The sequence below is a fragment of the Macaca fascicularis genome, chromosome 20 (genome assembly GCF_037993035.2).
Source record: "Macaca fascicularis isolate 582-1 chromosome 20, T2T-MFA8v1.1".
Taxonomy (NCBI): Eukaryota; Metazoa; Chordata; class Mammalia; order Primates; family Cercopithecidae; genus Macaca; species Macaca fascicularis.
In genome coordinates, this window is record NC_088394.1 from 63,592,843 (window position 1) to 63,609,611 (window position 16,769).

At 48.7% G+C, this 16,769-nt stretch overlaps 1 protein-coding gene and 1 long non-coding RNA gene across 3 annotated transcripts in view; one reads left to right on the forward strand and one right to left on the reverse strand.

The window, feature by feature from the left end:
- LOC135968898 (uncharacterized) overlaps positions 1–1,956 on the reverse strand; it is a 76,275-nt gene extending 74,319 nt beyond the window's left edge. Inside the window, exon 1 of the long non-coding RNA XR_010583925.1 lies at positions 1,799–1,956. This is a non-coding gene — a long non-coding RNA (uncharacterized lncRNA). The remainder of the gene's footprint in view (positions 1–1,798) is intronic.
- Positions 1,041–16,769, forward strand: part of CTCF (CCCTC-binding factor) — a 79,965-nt gene continuing 64,236 nt past the window's right edge. For both annotated transcript variants that reach the window (XM_005592273.4, XM_005592274.4), the window contains exons 1-2: positions 1,041–1,239; positions 10,089–10,205. The gene's annotated coding sequence lies outside the window, so the exon portion shown is untranslated. The remainder of the gene's footprint in view (positions 1,240–10,088; positions 10,206–16,769) is intronic.

A 16,769-nucleotide genomic window follows, 5' to 3' on the forward strand; every position in this document is an offset into this window, starting at 1 on the left:
ACGGAACGGTCAGCTGGATGGGGCAGAAGCTGCTCCCTAGATGCTGGGTCCATTTGATATCTAATGGAAGAATCATATTCCCTGTAAGTACCAAAAGGCTCTCCTCCCAGAGCCACCAGCACCTTGCAGTCAGTTCTTGGTCAACTTGACTGCAGGTTGGGAAGGGTCCGTAGGTGCCTCCTGGGGAGGGGTGGGACTGAATGCCTCCGCTCACAGAGAACAGCTCTCCCGTACAGACAAGAAATGTACGTTTCAGTGCTAAATACAGAAAGACCTTTCGGTAAATAAGGCGACTGCTATGATCGTGTTAAAGCATCAAGTCTGGTCTTCCGCTGCCTCTCCGGGCTGAGGTGGCTTGGGGACACCCAGAGGAAGCCCTCCTACTCTTCTCTCGCACCCACTTTTAGGTGGCCCTCTTCTAGGTCGGAGAGATCATCAAAAGCCGCTGAGCAAGGACAGCCTTTCCAGCCGTCGCTCGCGAGGACGGAGCTAGGAGCGCGCGGGAACCGACCCGGCCTTACTCGGTGGCGGGCAGCTGTGAGACGTTCGGAAGGCGGGTCGGGCCTGGCTGGGGCGGAGACTGGGCGGGGCCGGGCCCAGGAGCCTCCTCTGCTCCACTGGCCGGCCCCGCGCGCGCTTCCTCCAGCCACCCCCCATTTCCCCAACCCTGTACGGGTTCAAGGGGCCGGAGACAGCAGCTGGGGAATCAGGTCAAGCGCACTGGATCCGGCACCGCCCAGGGGCGGCGGCCTCCGCCCAGGAAGCCCCACCCAGCGGGAGCCGGGACGCCGCGGCGCCGGCAGAGCCCACGCGCGACCCGGCGAGGGCGCGGAAGGGCGCGTGCAGCGTGACGACGCGACTCGCGGCGCGTCCCGTGACGCCATCGCGCCCGCTTTTGAAAGTTGGCGCCCGGGGCCGCCTCCCATGCTGCCCTGCGCCAACCCCTCCCCTCACCTTTCCTCCCCCGCCCTCTACTCGCCGCCCGACCGGCCCCCCCACCCGTCCCTTCCCTTATCAGCACCCGCGGCCCCGGCAGCGCCGACGCAGGCGCACTGCACCGCGCCGCCGCCATTTTGTGTCCGAGCCTGTGGAGCGATTAAACCGTGCGCGGAGCTGCTTCTTTGGCGGCAGCGGCGGCGGCGGTAGCCGGTGCGGACGCGCGGAGCTCGCCGGAGACGCCGGGTGGCCGGAGCCGTGGAGCGGCGGCGGAGCGGGCGCCGCGGGGGGTGTGGCGCGGAGGTAAGGGGGCCCGGGGTGGAGGAGGTTTCGCGGGCCGCCTCTAGGTGTCACGATGGGGCCGCTCCGGTCGGCGCTGGCTGCAGCCCGGCGCTAGCGCCGCCGCCGGGGGGTGTTTGTCTCCCTCTACCGTCCCTGCTGCGGCGCGGCCGCCGCCATTGCCCGTCGCCGCCGTGGCCTGGCCGCCCCCCCACCCCCACGCCCGTCCGCTAGGCCTCCCTCCTGGCAGCGCGCTAGGCCTTGGGCGGCGGCAGAGGCAGAGGCCCGCGCGCCCGGCGACTCCATTTTCCTTCCTTTGTCTCTGCCCTCGAGGCCGGTTCTTGGCCGGCCGATCGCCCGGCCGCGGCCCGCCCTCTGTCCTGTGTCCTCCGCCCCTCCTGTGGCGGGTGGCACCAGCTGAGACGCTATCTCCGCGTCCCGGCTTCGGCGCCCGCCTAGCTAAAGGGTTCGGACCCACTGCCACCGCGCGCTCAACCAGGTCCCGGTGCCGTATGGGTGTCGGGCCCTGGCCGTCGCGTCTCGGGCTGCCCCTCCTCCAGCCCACCCCGTCCCCGGAACCTACCCTGCCGCCCTGCGTGCCTCCCCAGCTGCTTGGCTGCTCGGCGGTCGCTCCCAGTCCGCGCGTCGCCGCCGCTGGTCTCCGTCTCCGCCGAGTGGCGCAGGCGGCGCTGCAGCGGCTGCGAGCAGAGGGACCCCAGAGCTGCCGAGAGCTCCCTCTGCAAGGCTGGCTGAGCTGCTCGCACCTCTACGCCGCCTGAGCGGGCGGGGGGACGCGCGCTCTTCGCCCCCGCTGCGCCCCCAAACTCGCGCCCGGGCTCCTGGCTGGACCCGACCGGTGCGGGCCCCCCTTCAGGGGGCGGAAAAGATGCGAGTTCCGCACCAAGTAGTTTTTATCCATCCGGGTTCGGACTCCCCAGCCCCTTGGAGTGATGGCAACCTGACTGTGCGCTCAGAGATCTCAAAGGGACTGAAAAATTTCACTCTGATCTCAAGTGACGTGACAAATTTCTGAATTTGGGAGTATGGGCTGAGTCCTTAGAGTTTCCCTCCCGCTTTAAAATGTCCTCACACTAACTTAGTACCTGATGCTCTAGGGCTAGGCGAAGGCGGTTCTGCCCCGGGATTGTGCAACTCGATCTAGAGCGCCAGTAGGGCAGAATGAATTTATTCTTGACTGGTAATTTGCCCATACGATGAAATATGAGGGTTGATGTTGTAATTGAATCCTGGGTCACTTGCTGCAGATGGTTTATAAATATCTACGCCTAATGTAACTACTGTTTAGTAGGAGACTTCCTGTAGCCCCGAGTTCAGCGTTAAGTAAACATTCTCGCATACGTAGTCTTCATACTTTGAGTTTCAATCAACTAGGAAAGTTAAAACTCTCAAGTCCGCATAGGTGGGAAAGGAGGTTAAACAGGGCATATATTTAAATTTATTCGGTCCTTAAGTTTTCTTCACTAAAAAGCTTCCCGTTGAATTGCGGGAGTCTTTTGCTTTTCCTTAAATATTCTAGTGCCTTAATATAGTTCAGTGCAGCAGTGGCTGTATCAGTTTGGGTTGTTTTGGAGAAAAAAAAGTCTGGATTAACATCTTTTTAGGAAGGAAGCTATGTTAAGTTTATGAAGAAATTAAACAGCCTGATCCTAACCAAAGTTGTCCAGTCCACTGTATGTAATCTCAATCTGTAGCTCCTCACTGCAGTCCTCTTCGTAGGCACGCTTTCTACGTCTCCTTTTGGAACCCTGCAATATGTTCCTGCTGCCCCTCTTCCTGAATAAAATTGGAATGAGTAAATGCAGTAGCGTTGATTGATAGACTTGGGAATAGAATCACCTTTATCTAATATATTAATCCAATTGTGTAATTTATTGCATTCTTTTGTGACTTTGTTTTCCTTTTGAAATTGTGGTTAAGTGGCATGTTTTATTTAAGCTCAATATTGAGTTAAAAATTAAAATACAGCAGGTGTGTAATTGAGCCAGGAGTAAAGCTTGTTTTCCCGGGTTAGTACTGTGCTCCATAGACCATATTTTACTTCTTGGTTTGGTTGTTTCATATGCAGTCATCGGCTTCTTGAGTTTATACATCATTTATGCTGTTTTAGTGGGATAGACCTTTTCCACATAGTTGCTATCCTTTGAAATTCCCATATGCCAGGAATCATACTTTGTTTTGTTTTTATTAGAAGACTAAATCTACAGAGAGAATAAATTGAGGATGAAATGACATGTCAGGGTAACCCAGAAGACTTTTTTTTTTTTTTTTTTTTTTTTTTTTTTTTTTTTTGAGACGGAGTCTCATTCTGCCGCCTAGGCTGGAGCGGCAGTGGTGCAATCTTTTCTCACTGCAATGTCCGCCTCCCAGATTCAAGCAATTCTCCTGTCTCCACCTCCCAAGTAGCAGGAATTACAGGCCCGCGCCACCACACCCGGCTAATTTTTGTATTTTTAGTAGAGACGGGGTTTCACAATGTTGGCCAGGCTGGTCTCGAACTTCTGACCTCAGATGATCCACCCGCCTCCGCCTCCCAAAGTGCTGGGATTCCAGGCATGAGCCATCTCGCCAGGCCAGGACCTATTATTTAAATCAGTGATAGGAGGATGATTAAAACAGGAATGTTTGCTTACATAAGAAAATACTGTCTATTTAAGAGTAGTTCTGGCTGGGTGCGGTGGCTTACACCTGTAATCCCAACACTTTGGGAGGCCGAGGCGGGTGAATCATGAGGTCAGGAGATTGAGACCATCCTGACTAACACGGTGAAACCCTGTCTCTACTAAAAATACAAAAAATTAGCCAGGCATGGTGGCATGCACTGTAGTCCAAGCTACTAGGGAGGCTGAGGCAGGAGAATCGCTTGAACCTAGAAGGTGGAGGTTGCAGTGAGCCCAGATCGCGCCACAGCACTCCAGCCTGGGCAACAGAGCGAGACTCCATCTCAAAAAAAAAATAGTAGTTGTAAAGGTTAACTTTAGCGGGATCTATTCAACCTATGTAAGAATTTAGGAGGTGAAGTTATCCTTAAGATGCATTCAAATTCTAAGAGCTTTAGGGTTTTATTTTAAAGTACACATGCAAATGAGGGCACTCACCTGGGACTTGTGAGTGGCTTGGGGAGTTCCTTGGTGGAAGCCACTTGTGCCTGACTTAAGGCCCTGGGGTGGAATCTTGGGCAGAGCCTTGTAGGCTGGTGCTTGCTGGCCAAGAGTCACCTCTAGAGACTCTTTTTTTTGCTTCAGGGATGCTGCTGCTGTCACAACCACTCCACATCATCTATGTTATAGAATCCACCTAATTTTTTAAAACTAGACCATCTGTCTACCTAATTTACCTGTCTTGGCTCCAGATGACTGTTTTGCCAACAATTAGACCCCTCTTCAAACAACTCAGATGCATTATGATTTAAAAAAGAACAGTAATGGCAAATAATGTATAACTTTGAAGACCATGGTTCTCAACTGATGTGTAGATTTGTAGGTGGGACATGGTGGCTTACACTTGTAATCCCAGCACTTTGGGAGGCTGAGGCGGGCGGATCACCTGAGGTCAGGAGTTTGAGACCAGCCTGGCCAACATGGTGAGACCCCATCTGTACTAAAAACACAAAAAATAGCTGGGCGTGGTGGCATGTGTCTGTAATCCCAGCTACTCAGGAGGCTGAGGCAGGAGAATCGCTTGAACCCTGGAGGCAGAGGTTGCAGTGAGTTGAGATCGCGCCATTGCACTCCAGCCTGGTTGACAGAGTGAGACTGTGTCTCAAAAAAAAAAAAAAAAAAGATTTGTCTTACCGCATTTATTTTGTTGTTGTTGTGGGTTTTTTTTTTTTTTCTTGAGATGGAGTCTCGCTCTGTCTCCCAGGCTGGAGTGCAGTGGCATGATCTTGGCTCACTGCAAGCTCTGCCTCCTGGGTTCACGCCATTGTCTTGCCTCAACCTCCTGAGTAGCTGGGAGGACTATAGGCGCCCACCACCATGCCCGGCTAATGTTTTGTATTTTTAGTAGAGGCTGGGTTTCACTGTGTTAACCAGGATGGTTTCGATCTCCTGACCTTGTGATCTGCCTGCCTTGGCCTCCCAAAGTTCTGAGATTACAGGTGTGAGCCACCACGCCCAGCCTGTGGGGTTTTTTTGTTTTGTTTTGTTTGTTTTAAGACAGGGTCTTGCTCTTTTACCTAGACTGGAGTGCAGTGGTGTGATCACAGCTCGCTGCAGCCTCCACCTCCCTGGCTCAAATGATCCTGCCACCTCAGCTTCCTGGGTAGCTGGGACTAATTTTTTCTAGAGACAGGTTTTTGTCATGTTGCCTACCCAGGCTGGTCTCAAACTCGTGGGCTCAAGCAATGTGTCTGCCTTGGCCTCCCAAAGTTCTGGGATTAGGTGTGAGCCACTGTGCCCAGCCCATTTTTTTTTAAACACCTGTAAACTTTGTGTAGTCTATCTTTGTATCTTCCCTGCTAGTATCTTTGTGCATTTTCTCAGTGATTTAATATTTGAATGCAGAGGTGTGGCACTGCATATAGACTGCCAAAATACAGTCCAAAGATCAGGGTTAGGATGATATTCTTTCACACGTGATCCTTGTTTTTGGTCACTCTTGGAATTTTCGGGGGCAGAAAATTTCATTCCCTTTGAGGTATGCTAGTAGTAATAACGGACTTCAATACAGAAGTGTTGCTTGGACTAACTACGCTAATCACCTATTTCTGTTACTAAAAATTGTCTCTCAACAGAGGAGACTAGCTTCATCTAAGAGAGTATTATATCAGTTTTGTGGAGTTTAGCTAATTGTGAGATGGGTTTCCTCTTAGAATATGTACCTCATATGGCAAATTGTTTGGAAACTTTTTTAAAAATACATTTTAATTGAGGCAGGGTCTTACTCTGTTGCCCAGGTTAGAGTGCAGTGGCATGATCATAGCTCACTGCAGCCTTGAACTCCTGGGCTCAAGCAGTCTTCCTGCTGCAGCCTCCCAAGTAGCTGATACTATTGGCGTGTGCCACCATGCCCAGCTGATTTTTTAAAATTTTTTTGTAGAGACAGGATCCTACTATGTTGCTCAGGCTGGTCTTGAACTCCTGGACTCAAGCAAGTCTCCCACCTCAGCTTCCCAAAGTGTTGACATTACAGCTGTGAGCCACCATACTGGGCTTTTTTTTTTTTGAGACAGGTTGTCACCCTGTTGCCCACACTGCAGTGCAGTGGTGTGATCATGGCTCACTGCAGCCTTGTCCCCCACCTCCGCCAAGTGATCCTCCAACCTCAGCCTTCCAAGTAGCCGGGACCACAGGCACACACCACCATGCCTGGCTTATATATGTATATATACACACACACACACACGTGTGTGTATATATATGTGTATATGTGTGCATATATATATATTTTTTAAGATGGAGTTTGCTCGGTCGCACAGGCTGGAGTGCAGTGGCATGTTCTGGGCTCAGTGCAAACTCGGCCTCCCAGGTTCAAGTGATTCTCCTGCTTCAGCCTCGCAAGTAGCTGGGATTACAGGTGCCTGCCACCGTGTCCAGCTAATTTTTGTATTTTTAGTAGAGACAGGGTTTCACCATGTTGGCCAGGCTGGTCTGGAACTCCTGACCTCAGGTTATCCACCCACCTCAACCTCCCAAAGTGCTCGGACTGCAGACGTGAGCCACCGTGCCTGGCCTTTTTTTTCTTCTTCTTCCCTGAGACGAAGTCTTGCTCTGTCACCCATGCTGGAGTGCAGTGGCGCGATGATGGCCCACCGCAACCTCCGTCTTCCAGATTCAACCAGTTCTCCTGCCTCAGCCTCCTGAGAAGCTGGGATTACAGGCGTGTGCCACCATGCCCAGCTAGTTTTTGTATCTTTAGTAGAGACCGGGTTTTTTCACCACGTTGGCCAGGGTGGTCTTGAACTCCTAACCTCATGATCCACCTGGCTCGGCCTCCCAAAGTGCTGGGATTACAGGCATGAGCCACGGTGCCCCAACTGGCTTCAAACTCCTAGGCTTGAGCAGTCCTCTACCATGGCCTCCCAAAGTGCTGGGATTGCTGGTGTGAGCCATCACACCTGGCCATATTATTTGGAAACTTTTTTTTTTTTTTTTTTTTTTGGGACTGAGTCTTGCTCTGTCACCCAGGCTGGAGTGCAGTGGTGCGATCTCAGCTCACTGAAACCTCTGCTTCCTGGGTTCAAGCAATTCTTCTGCCTCAGCCTCCTCAGTAGCTGGGATAACAGGCGTGCACCACTATGTCTGGCTAATTTTTGTGTTTTTTAAGTAGAGACAGGGTTTCACCATGTTGGTCAGGCTGGTCTCGAACCCTTGACCTCATGATCTGCCCGCCTTGGCTTCCCAAAGTGCTGGGATTACAGGTGTGAGCCACTTTCCCCAGCCTATTTGGAAACACTTAATTCAAATTTAGCTGTTTATTTCACTTGGGATTTTCTTTTTTTCTTTCTTTGAGACAAAGTCTCACTCTGTCGCCAGGCTGGAATGCAGTGGCATCATCTTGGCTCACTGCAACTCTGCCTCCTGGGTTCAAACGATTCTCCTGCCTCAGCCTCCTGAGTATGAGTAGCTAGGGCTACAGGCTCGCGCCACCATGCCCAGCTAATTTTTGTATTTTTAGTAGAGACAAGGTTTCACTATGTTGGCCAGGATGGTCTCAATTTCTTTACCTCGTGATCTGCCCACCTTGGCCTCCCAAAGTGCTGGGATTACAGGTGTGAGCCATTCATTATGCCTGGCCTGGGATTTGCTTTTTTTTTTTTTTTTTTCCTCTCTCTAGACATAGGTTCTACTCTACCTTTGCTCGAAGCTTGACAGTTCATTTTGTAATTTAGGGTGAAAAGATGCCATCTAACAAAGTATTCCATTATTTGACTAAAAAAACTGTTTCATTGCTCTGCTTCTAGGATTTTCTTTTTTTTTTTTTTTCCTTTTCATGGAGAACGGGGTCTTGCTATATTACCCAGGCAGGTCTCGAACTCCTGGCTCAAGCTATCCTCCCGCCTCGCTTCTAGGATTTTCAAAGCTCAATAAAAGCTCCTTCTGCCAGTTTTTTGTTTGTTTGTTTGTTTTTGAGACGGAGTCTCGCTTTGTCGCCCAGGCTGGAGTGCAGTGGCCGGATCTCAGCTCACTGCAAGCTCCGCCTCCCGGGTTTACGCCATTCTCCTGCTTCAGCCTCCCAAGTAGCTGGGACTACAGGCGCCCACCACCTCGCCCGGCTAGTTTTTTGTATTTTTAGTAGAGACGGGGTTTCACCATATTAGCCAGGATGGTCTCGATCTCCTGACCTCGTGATCCGCCCGTCTCGGCCTCCCAAAGTGCTGGGATTACAGGCTTGAGCCACCGCGCCCGGCCCTCTGCCAGTTTTTTAAAGACGGAATCTTGCTCTGTTGCCCAGGCTGGAGTACAGTGGCGTGATCTCGGCTCACTCCAACCTCCAGCTCCTGGGTTCAAGCAATTCTCCTGCCTCAGCCTCCTGAGTAGCTGGGATTGCAGGTGTGCGCCACCACGCCTGGCTAATTTTTGTACTTTTAGTAGAGATGGGGTTTCACCATGTAGTTCAGGCTGTTCTCAAACTCCTAACCTCAGGTGATCTACCCACTTTACTCGGCCTCCTCAGTTATCTTACTAAACTGGAAAGCATAGCCTTTAGTTGTGGCATGAACAGACTTAATCAGGAAGACTGCTGCTTGCTGAAGATATGGAAATATACTGTTAGAGGGCCATTACTGCAGCCATAAGAATTATTATTATTGTTATGTATTTATTTTTTTTTGAGACGGAGTCACACTCTGTTGCCCAGGCTGGAATGCAGTGGCACGATCTCGGCTCACTGCAAGCTCTGCCTCCCGGGTTCATGCCATTTTCTTGCCTCAGCCTCCCGAGTAGCTGGGACTACAGGTGCCTGCCACCGCGCCCGGCTAATTTTTTTTTTTTTTTTTTTAAGATGGAACCTCGCTCTGTTGCCCAGGCTGGAGTGCAGTGCAGTACAGTGGTGCGATCTCGGCTCACTGCAAGCTCTGCCTCCTGGGTTCACACCATTCTCCTGCCTCAGCCTCGCCAGCAGCTGGGACTACAGGCGCACGCCGCCAAGCCCAGCTAATTTTTGTATGTTTAGTAGATACAGGGTTTCACCTTGTTAGCCAGGATGGTCTCAATCTCCTGACCCTGTGATCCCCCTGCCTCAGCCTCCCAAAGTGCTGGGATTACAGGTGTGAGCCACCACGTCCGGCCTAATTTTTTTATTTTTTTGTATTTTTAATAGAGACGGGGTTTCACCATGTTAGCCAGGATGGTCTTGATCTCCTGACCTCGTGATCCACCTGCCTCAGCCTCCCAAAGTGCTGGGATTACAGGTGTGAGCCACCACACCCGGCCAAGAATTAATTTTTTGGAATTTTGAGTGTGTGTGCCGTTATTTGGTTGCAATATTGCAGTGGAGTTTTTTTGTTGTTGTTCTTGTTTTAGAGGGGACAAGATCTCTCACTTTGTCAAGCAGGCTGGAATGCAGTGGCACAGTCTCAGCTCACTACAGCCTCAAACTCTTGGGCGAGTCTCCCACCCTGGCTTCCCAAAGTGTTAGGATTACTGGTGTGAGCCTAGAGTACCATTTTGCTACTTACAAATCTTTAGTCATTTATATATTTAGCAAACGTGTGGAAAAATAAGTGAATGTTTCGTTATTGGCTTGATGGTGGACATTTATGGAATGGCTCAGTTAGTGACATGACATTAACAGGTGTTTTGTTTCTTTCCCAATTTTTTCTGTCTTCAGTTTTCCCTCATTTTATTTTTTATAATCTATGTGTATTTGTATGAATTGAGTGTTTCACAAAATGATTTATGCTTTTCTTTTAGAATGATTACGGACCTGAAGCCAAAGAACAAGATGCACTAGTGGATGGATTGCTGACCAGGGGCTTGAGAGCTGGATTCTGTTTTCCCTCCTCAAACTGACTTTGCAGCCACGGAGAGGTAAGTGCTATTTCCATTTTTTTCTATCTTAAAAATGGTAGTAATATAACCCTCCTGGAGTTAGAGGATTTGTTGGCTAATTCTTGGGTATAGAGGATGCAGGAATCAGGTGATTGAGAGCATACAGGCTTCATAATCAGAGTTCTGGGTTTGAAACTCTTAACGATGATATATTAGCTGGGTAATAATAGGGCAAGTTACTTTAACCTGTCTACTCCTGTAGTCCTCACTTGTGAGAGAATAACACCACCAATCTCAGAGACTATTCTCAGATTTAATGAGAATGTGTTTTGTAAAGCGTTAAGTACTATTCTGAACATGTACATAGAAAGATCTCAGGAAATTGTGGTTTCTTTTCTGTAGAAACCCTTGAAATGTATATTTTGATTATTGGCAAATGAACTGAAAAGAAAGTCCATGATCTGTGGCTACTTGTAATTTTGATGAGAAACAGATGGAATCCTGTTACTGGGTAACCTGGTATCCTGGATAAAAATTGTCATAATTTGAGTTAGCCTAGCTTATTGCCCATTTTGCATCAGAGAGTGACAATAATTATTATTTTAATTTAGCCTATAATTTCTGCTATAAAATATAATGGATATTATATGGAACTTGGAACAGGCCTCTTATAAATATTGTAATCTGCTGTGCTTTGGGATCTCATAAACAACAAAGTGGGATTCTGGTTGTAAAAATTATCTCTTCTCACGGTATCAGAAAGCACATCTTTTTTAGACCCTAGAAAAATGTGAAAATAATTTAATTGTACATGGGTAATGGCAAAAAGGAATGTAGAAGTGGAAATTACAAATGCCAAGATTAGATAAGCTTATATGAATGAATCATCTAAATGACTACTGAGATTTTTCTTACAAGCTCTGCCTAGAGCAAATAAAGAGAAGGGAATAGGAATGAAAGTTTGTTATTCTTCAAACCTTTATTTTCCAAATGGGCAACTTGTTTTCCTGCTAGATGGGAAGTACAAGGTCTGTGGTAGTATTCTGTCGCTCCAGAAATAACTTATGCCCTGCAGGTTCTTTCAGGAGTGTTGACACAGAGTGCATACTAATAAGTTGCTGAAAAAAGAAATAATGCTGATTTAAAAACTATTGAGAAATCTAAGCTTTAAGAGTTTAGGGAATGGGTTTATAGGAACATGTTAATCATTTTCAAGTGTTACGACTAGCTTAATTGCTTAGATCCCTGTTTCTCAAATTGGGATATGAATACTCTTAGGGAATCAGGTGGTATGATTTCAGATTACTTGGAGTCACAAGATAGACATGACCCGTCTTCTTAGAACTTCAGTTATGCTCATTGAGGAGGTGCTGAGTTAAGTAATTTAACTGGTAAGTGATTAAATACTAAATATTGGCCGGGCACGTAGCTCACGCCCAGTACTTTGGGAGGCCAAGGCAGGCGGATCACTTAAGGTCAGGAGTTCCAGACCAGCCTGGCCAACATGGTGAAACCCCATCTCGACTAAAAATACAAAAACTAGCCGGGTGTGGTGGTGGGTGCCTGTAATCTCAGCTACTTGGGAGTCTGAGACAGGAGAATTGCTTAAACCTGGGAGGCGGAGGTTACAGTGAGCCAGGATTGTGCCACTGCACTCCACTCTGGGCGACAGAGTGACTTTGTCTGCCTCCTCCCCGCCCCCGCAAAAAAGCCAGGTGCGATGGCTCATGCCTGTAATCCCAGAACTTTGGGAGGCCGAGGTGGGTGGATCACGAAGTCAGGAGTTCGAGACCAACCTGGCCAACATGGTGAAACCCCGTCTCTACTAAAAATATAAAAAATTAGCTAGGTGTAGTGTTGGGCACCTGTAATCCCAGTTTCTTGGGAGTCTGAGGCAGGAGAATTACTCGAACCCGGGAGGTGGAGGTTGCAGTGAGCCGAGATCACTGCACTCCAGCCCAGGCAACAGAGCAAGACTGTCTCAAAAAAACAAAAAAAAACAAAAAAAAAACCAATTAGCTGGATATGATAGTGCGTGCCTGTAATCCCAACTACTCGGGAGGCTGAGGCAGGAGAATCACCTGAACCAGGAGGCAGGCAGAGGTTGCAGTGAGCCAAGATCACACCGCTGCACTCTAGCCTGGGTGACAGAGCAAGACCCTGTCTCAAAAATATATATATATAAAAATATTGTAATATTAAAACAGACATTTTTGGAGCAGAATGAAAACTGTATGATTAAGATAACACAGGTCTTCAACAAAATGAGGCATGAGTGCCTGAGGGTGAGAAGTTCTCTTTGTATAGGTTCTATAGTGGATACATTTGAGAAGCAATACATTTCAGCTATAGAACAGCTCTGCAATCCTCCTTACTTTGTCCTTGTCGTATTTGTGTAGGGAAAAACTCTCAAGCCCAGGTTTTTCCTTTGCTTTCACACAACCACCATCAACACAAAAGAAGACTTACGTGGCTGGGTCCAGTGGCTCAGCCTGTAATCCCAGCACTTTGGGAGGCTGAGGTGGGCAGATCCACAAGGTCAAGAGATCGAGACCATCCTGACCAACATGGTAAAATCCCATCTCTACTGAAAATACAAAAATTAGCTGGGCGTGGTGGCTCACGCCTATAGTCCCAGCTACTCGGGAGGCTGAGACAGGAGAATCGCTTGAACCCGGGAGGTGGAAGTTGCAGTGAGCTGAGATCATGCCGCCGTACTCTGGCCTGGTGACAGGGTGAGATTCCATCCCAAAAAAAAGAGAAGACTTTCGTGACCAAAGATGGGGTGGAGGGATTTTCCCCACACACCAAACAGTGGATACCAGCTAGGTGTCCTCCAATTCAGTTCCAACACCATCTACCCAAGATGGTGTCAGATCCCACACGTTGAGGGTTCAGTCCCACCCATCCGTCCTACTAGTCACAAGCCCAGTCCTTCAGAGCTTCTAACCAACTGGCTTCAAGTTGAGATTCCCACGACCTCTTTCTTGGGTTCCATTAATTTGCTAGAGCAGTTCACAGTCCTCAAGGAAACACTTCTTTAGATTTGCCAGTTTGTTAAGAAGATTATTTATTTTTGAGACAGTCTCACTGCATTGCCCAGGCTGGAGTGCAGTGGCGCGATCTCTGCTCACTGCAACTTCCCCGTCCCAGGTTCAAGCGATTCTCCTGCCTCAGTCTGCCCTGTAGCTGGGATTACAGGTGTCCACCCCCATGCCCAGCTAATTTTGGTATTTTTAGTAGAGATGGGGTTTTGCCATGTTGGCCAGGCTGGTCTCAAACTCCTGACCTCAGGTGATCCACCCAATTCGGCCTCCCAGAGTGCTGGGATTATAGGCATGCACCACTGCACCCAGCCAAAAGCGTCTATTCTTTTTCTTTTTTTGAAATGGAGTCTTGCTCTGTTGCCCAGGCTGTAGTGCCGTGGTAAAATCCTGGCTCACTGCAAGCTCTGCCTCCCAGGTTCACACCATTCTCCTGCCTCAGCCTCCCGAGTAGCTGGGACTACAGGCGCCCACTGCCATGCCTGGCTAATTTTTGTATTTTTAGCAGAGATGGGGTTTCACCTTGTTAGCCAGGATGGTCTCAATCTCCTGACCTTGTGATCTGTCCACTTCGGCCTCCCAAAGTGCTGGGATTACAGGCATGAGCCACTGCACCTGGCCAAAAGCATCTATTCTTTTTTTTTTTTTTTTTTTTTTTTTTGAGACGGAGTCTTGCTCTGTTGCCCAAGATGGAGTGCAGTGGCATGATCTCGGCGGCTCACTGCAAGCTCTGCCTCCTGGGTTCACACCATTCTCCTGCCTGATCCTCCCGAGTAGCTGGGACTACAGGCACCCACCACCATGCCCGGCTACTTTTTGTGTGAGTGTGTGTTTTTAGTAGAGACAGAGTTTCACCGTGTTGGCCAGGGTGGTCTCAATCTCTTGACTTCGTGATCCGCCTGCCTCGGCCTCCCAAAGTGCTGGGATTTCAGGTGTGAGCCACCGCACCCGGCCAAAAAACATCTATTCTTAACTGTGTGTTTTATAATTACTAAGTATTGTGGGGTTTTTTTGTTTTTTTTGAGACGGAGTCTCACTCTGTTGCCTAGGCTGGAGTGCAGTGGTGTGATCTTGGCTCACTGCAAGCTCCACACCCCAGGTTCACGCCATTCTCCTGCCTCAGCCTCCCGAGTAGCTGGGATTGTAGGCGCCCGCCACCACACCCAGCTAATTTTTTGTATTTTTAGTAGAGATGGGGTTTCACTGTGGTCTCGATCTCCTGACCTCGTGATCTACCCGCCTCGGCCTCCCAAAGTGCTGGTATTACAGGCGTGAGCCACCACGCCCGGCCCAGTATTGTTATTAACATACTGCTCTTAATGTAAGTAGCATTTAAGAATTACATTTTCTCCGTATGTCCTTGTGGGTAGAGGTAAAAAAAAGAATTACATTTTCTTTAGTCACGCATCCTGGTGCGTGCCTGTAATCCTAGCTATTCAGGAAGCTGAGGCAGTAGGATCGGCCGAGCTCAGGAGGTCCAGGTTGCAGTGAGCCATGGTCCCACCACTTCTTTTCAGCCTGGGTGACAGAGTAAGACCCTGTCTCAATAAACAAATAAGTAAGAATTAAGTTTTCTGAGGCTGGGCATGGTGGCTCATGCCTATAATCCCAGCACTTTGGGAGGCTGAGGCGGGTAAATCACTTAAGGCCAGGAGTTCAAGACCAGCCCGGACAACATGGCAAAACCTTGTCTTTACTGAAAATACAAAAATTAGCTTGGTGTGGTAGCTCATGCTGTGATCCCAGCTACTCAGGTGGCTGAGGCACAAGAATTGCTTGAATCCAGGAGGTGAAGGTTGCAGTGAGCCGAGATTGCACCACTTCATTCCAGCCTGGGTGGCAGAGCAAAACTCTGTCTTTAAAAGAAAAAAGGAAAAAACACATTTTCTATATTGATAGTGCCCGTTCTTTGGATATGGGTTTTGTATTTGAACCTAGTTGATTCTGAATATACTGAAATGTGACTTTCCCTGAAATGATGTGAATTGGATCAACCCAGATGTGCCTGTCCTGCATCTGCAATATTTATGAAACCCCTGTAATGTGCTCATTTTATACTTGAACACATGGCTTTCTATCCTGTGCCAGGTACTACACTAGGTGCTAGGGTTTCAAAGATGAATAAGAAAAGGAACCTTCTTCTGAGGGTCTTAGGTAGACTGGGCAGGAGATCTGTATATAAGTGTCATTGGTGCTCTGATAAAAGTGTATTCAGGGTGGGCAGGGCACGATGGCTCACACCTGTAATCCTAGCACTTCGGAAGGTCGAGGCGGGTGGATCACCTGAGGTCGGTAGTTCGAGACCAGCCTGGCCAACATGGTGAAACCCTGTCTCTACTAAAAATACAAAAATTAGCTGGGTGTGGTGGCGGGCACTTGTAATCCCAGCTACTCAGGAGGCTGAGGTGGGAGAATCACTTGAATCCGGGAGGCAGAGGTTGCAGTGAGCCAATATTGTGCCATTGCACTCCAGCCCGGGTAAAAGAGCGGAACTCAGTCTCCCAGGAAAAAAAAGTGTTCAGGGTGTAGGGAGAGATTGTCAGTTACAGGAGTTTGGGAAAGATATTAGGAAAGACTTTCTGAAGAAGAGGCCCTGATCTGGGTGTAACAGGAAATGCAAAAGAAGCATAAATTTGATTTTAATCGTATTAGGACACCAAGTCCTGGCCATGCAGCTTAATAGCTGTATGGCCTCGGGCAAGTCTATTAGAGGTGACTTCCTCGGGCTTCCCTTTCCTCTTTATTTTTGAGATGGAGTCTCGCTCTGTTGCCAGGCTGGAGTGCAGTGGCGCGATCTCGGCTCACTGCAACCTCCGCTTCCTGGATTCAACTGATTCTCCTGCCTCAGCCTCCTGAGTAGCTGGGACTACAGGCGCGCACCACTATGCCCAGCTAATTTTTGTATTTTTAGTAGATACAGGGTTTCGCTGTATTGGCCGGGCTGGTCTCAAACTCCTGACCGCAGGTGATCCGCCCACCTCGGCCTCCCAAAGTGCTGGGATTACAAGCGTGAGCCACTGCGCCAGGCCAAGTTGGTTATTGTATATATTTTGCATTAAACTGAACTTCAGTGACCACCAGATAATACAGATGTTAATAAACTAAACAGAAATATTGTGCCAGAGGAAAATGAGTTAGATTTATCAGAAAATCTGTTGAGCAGTGGAGAAGTGGGTAAGAGAACAAGGTCACATCGCATGTTGTGAGGGATATAAAACCCTAACCCATTTAAAAAGATGAATACCAGCCTGGGCAACTTAGTGAGACCTTGTCTGTTAAAAAAAAGAAAAATGTAGCCAGGTGTGGTGGTGCACACCTGTAGTCTCAGCTACTTGGGAGGCTGAGATGGGAGGATCACCTGAGCCAGGAGGTTGAGGCTTCATGCACTCCAGCCTGAGTGACAGAGTGAGACTCTGCCTTTAAAAAAAAAAAAAAAAAAGAGGACTGTTAACCAGCAAAATGCTTATGAGAGAGGTTTTTTAATAGCATAGTACCAAAAAATTAATTATTATGGAATAAAAGTAAAGAAAATCCCGAACTAAAACCTGGCATATAGCAG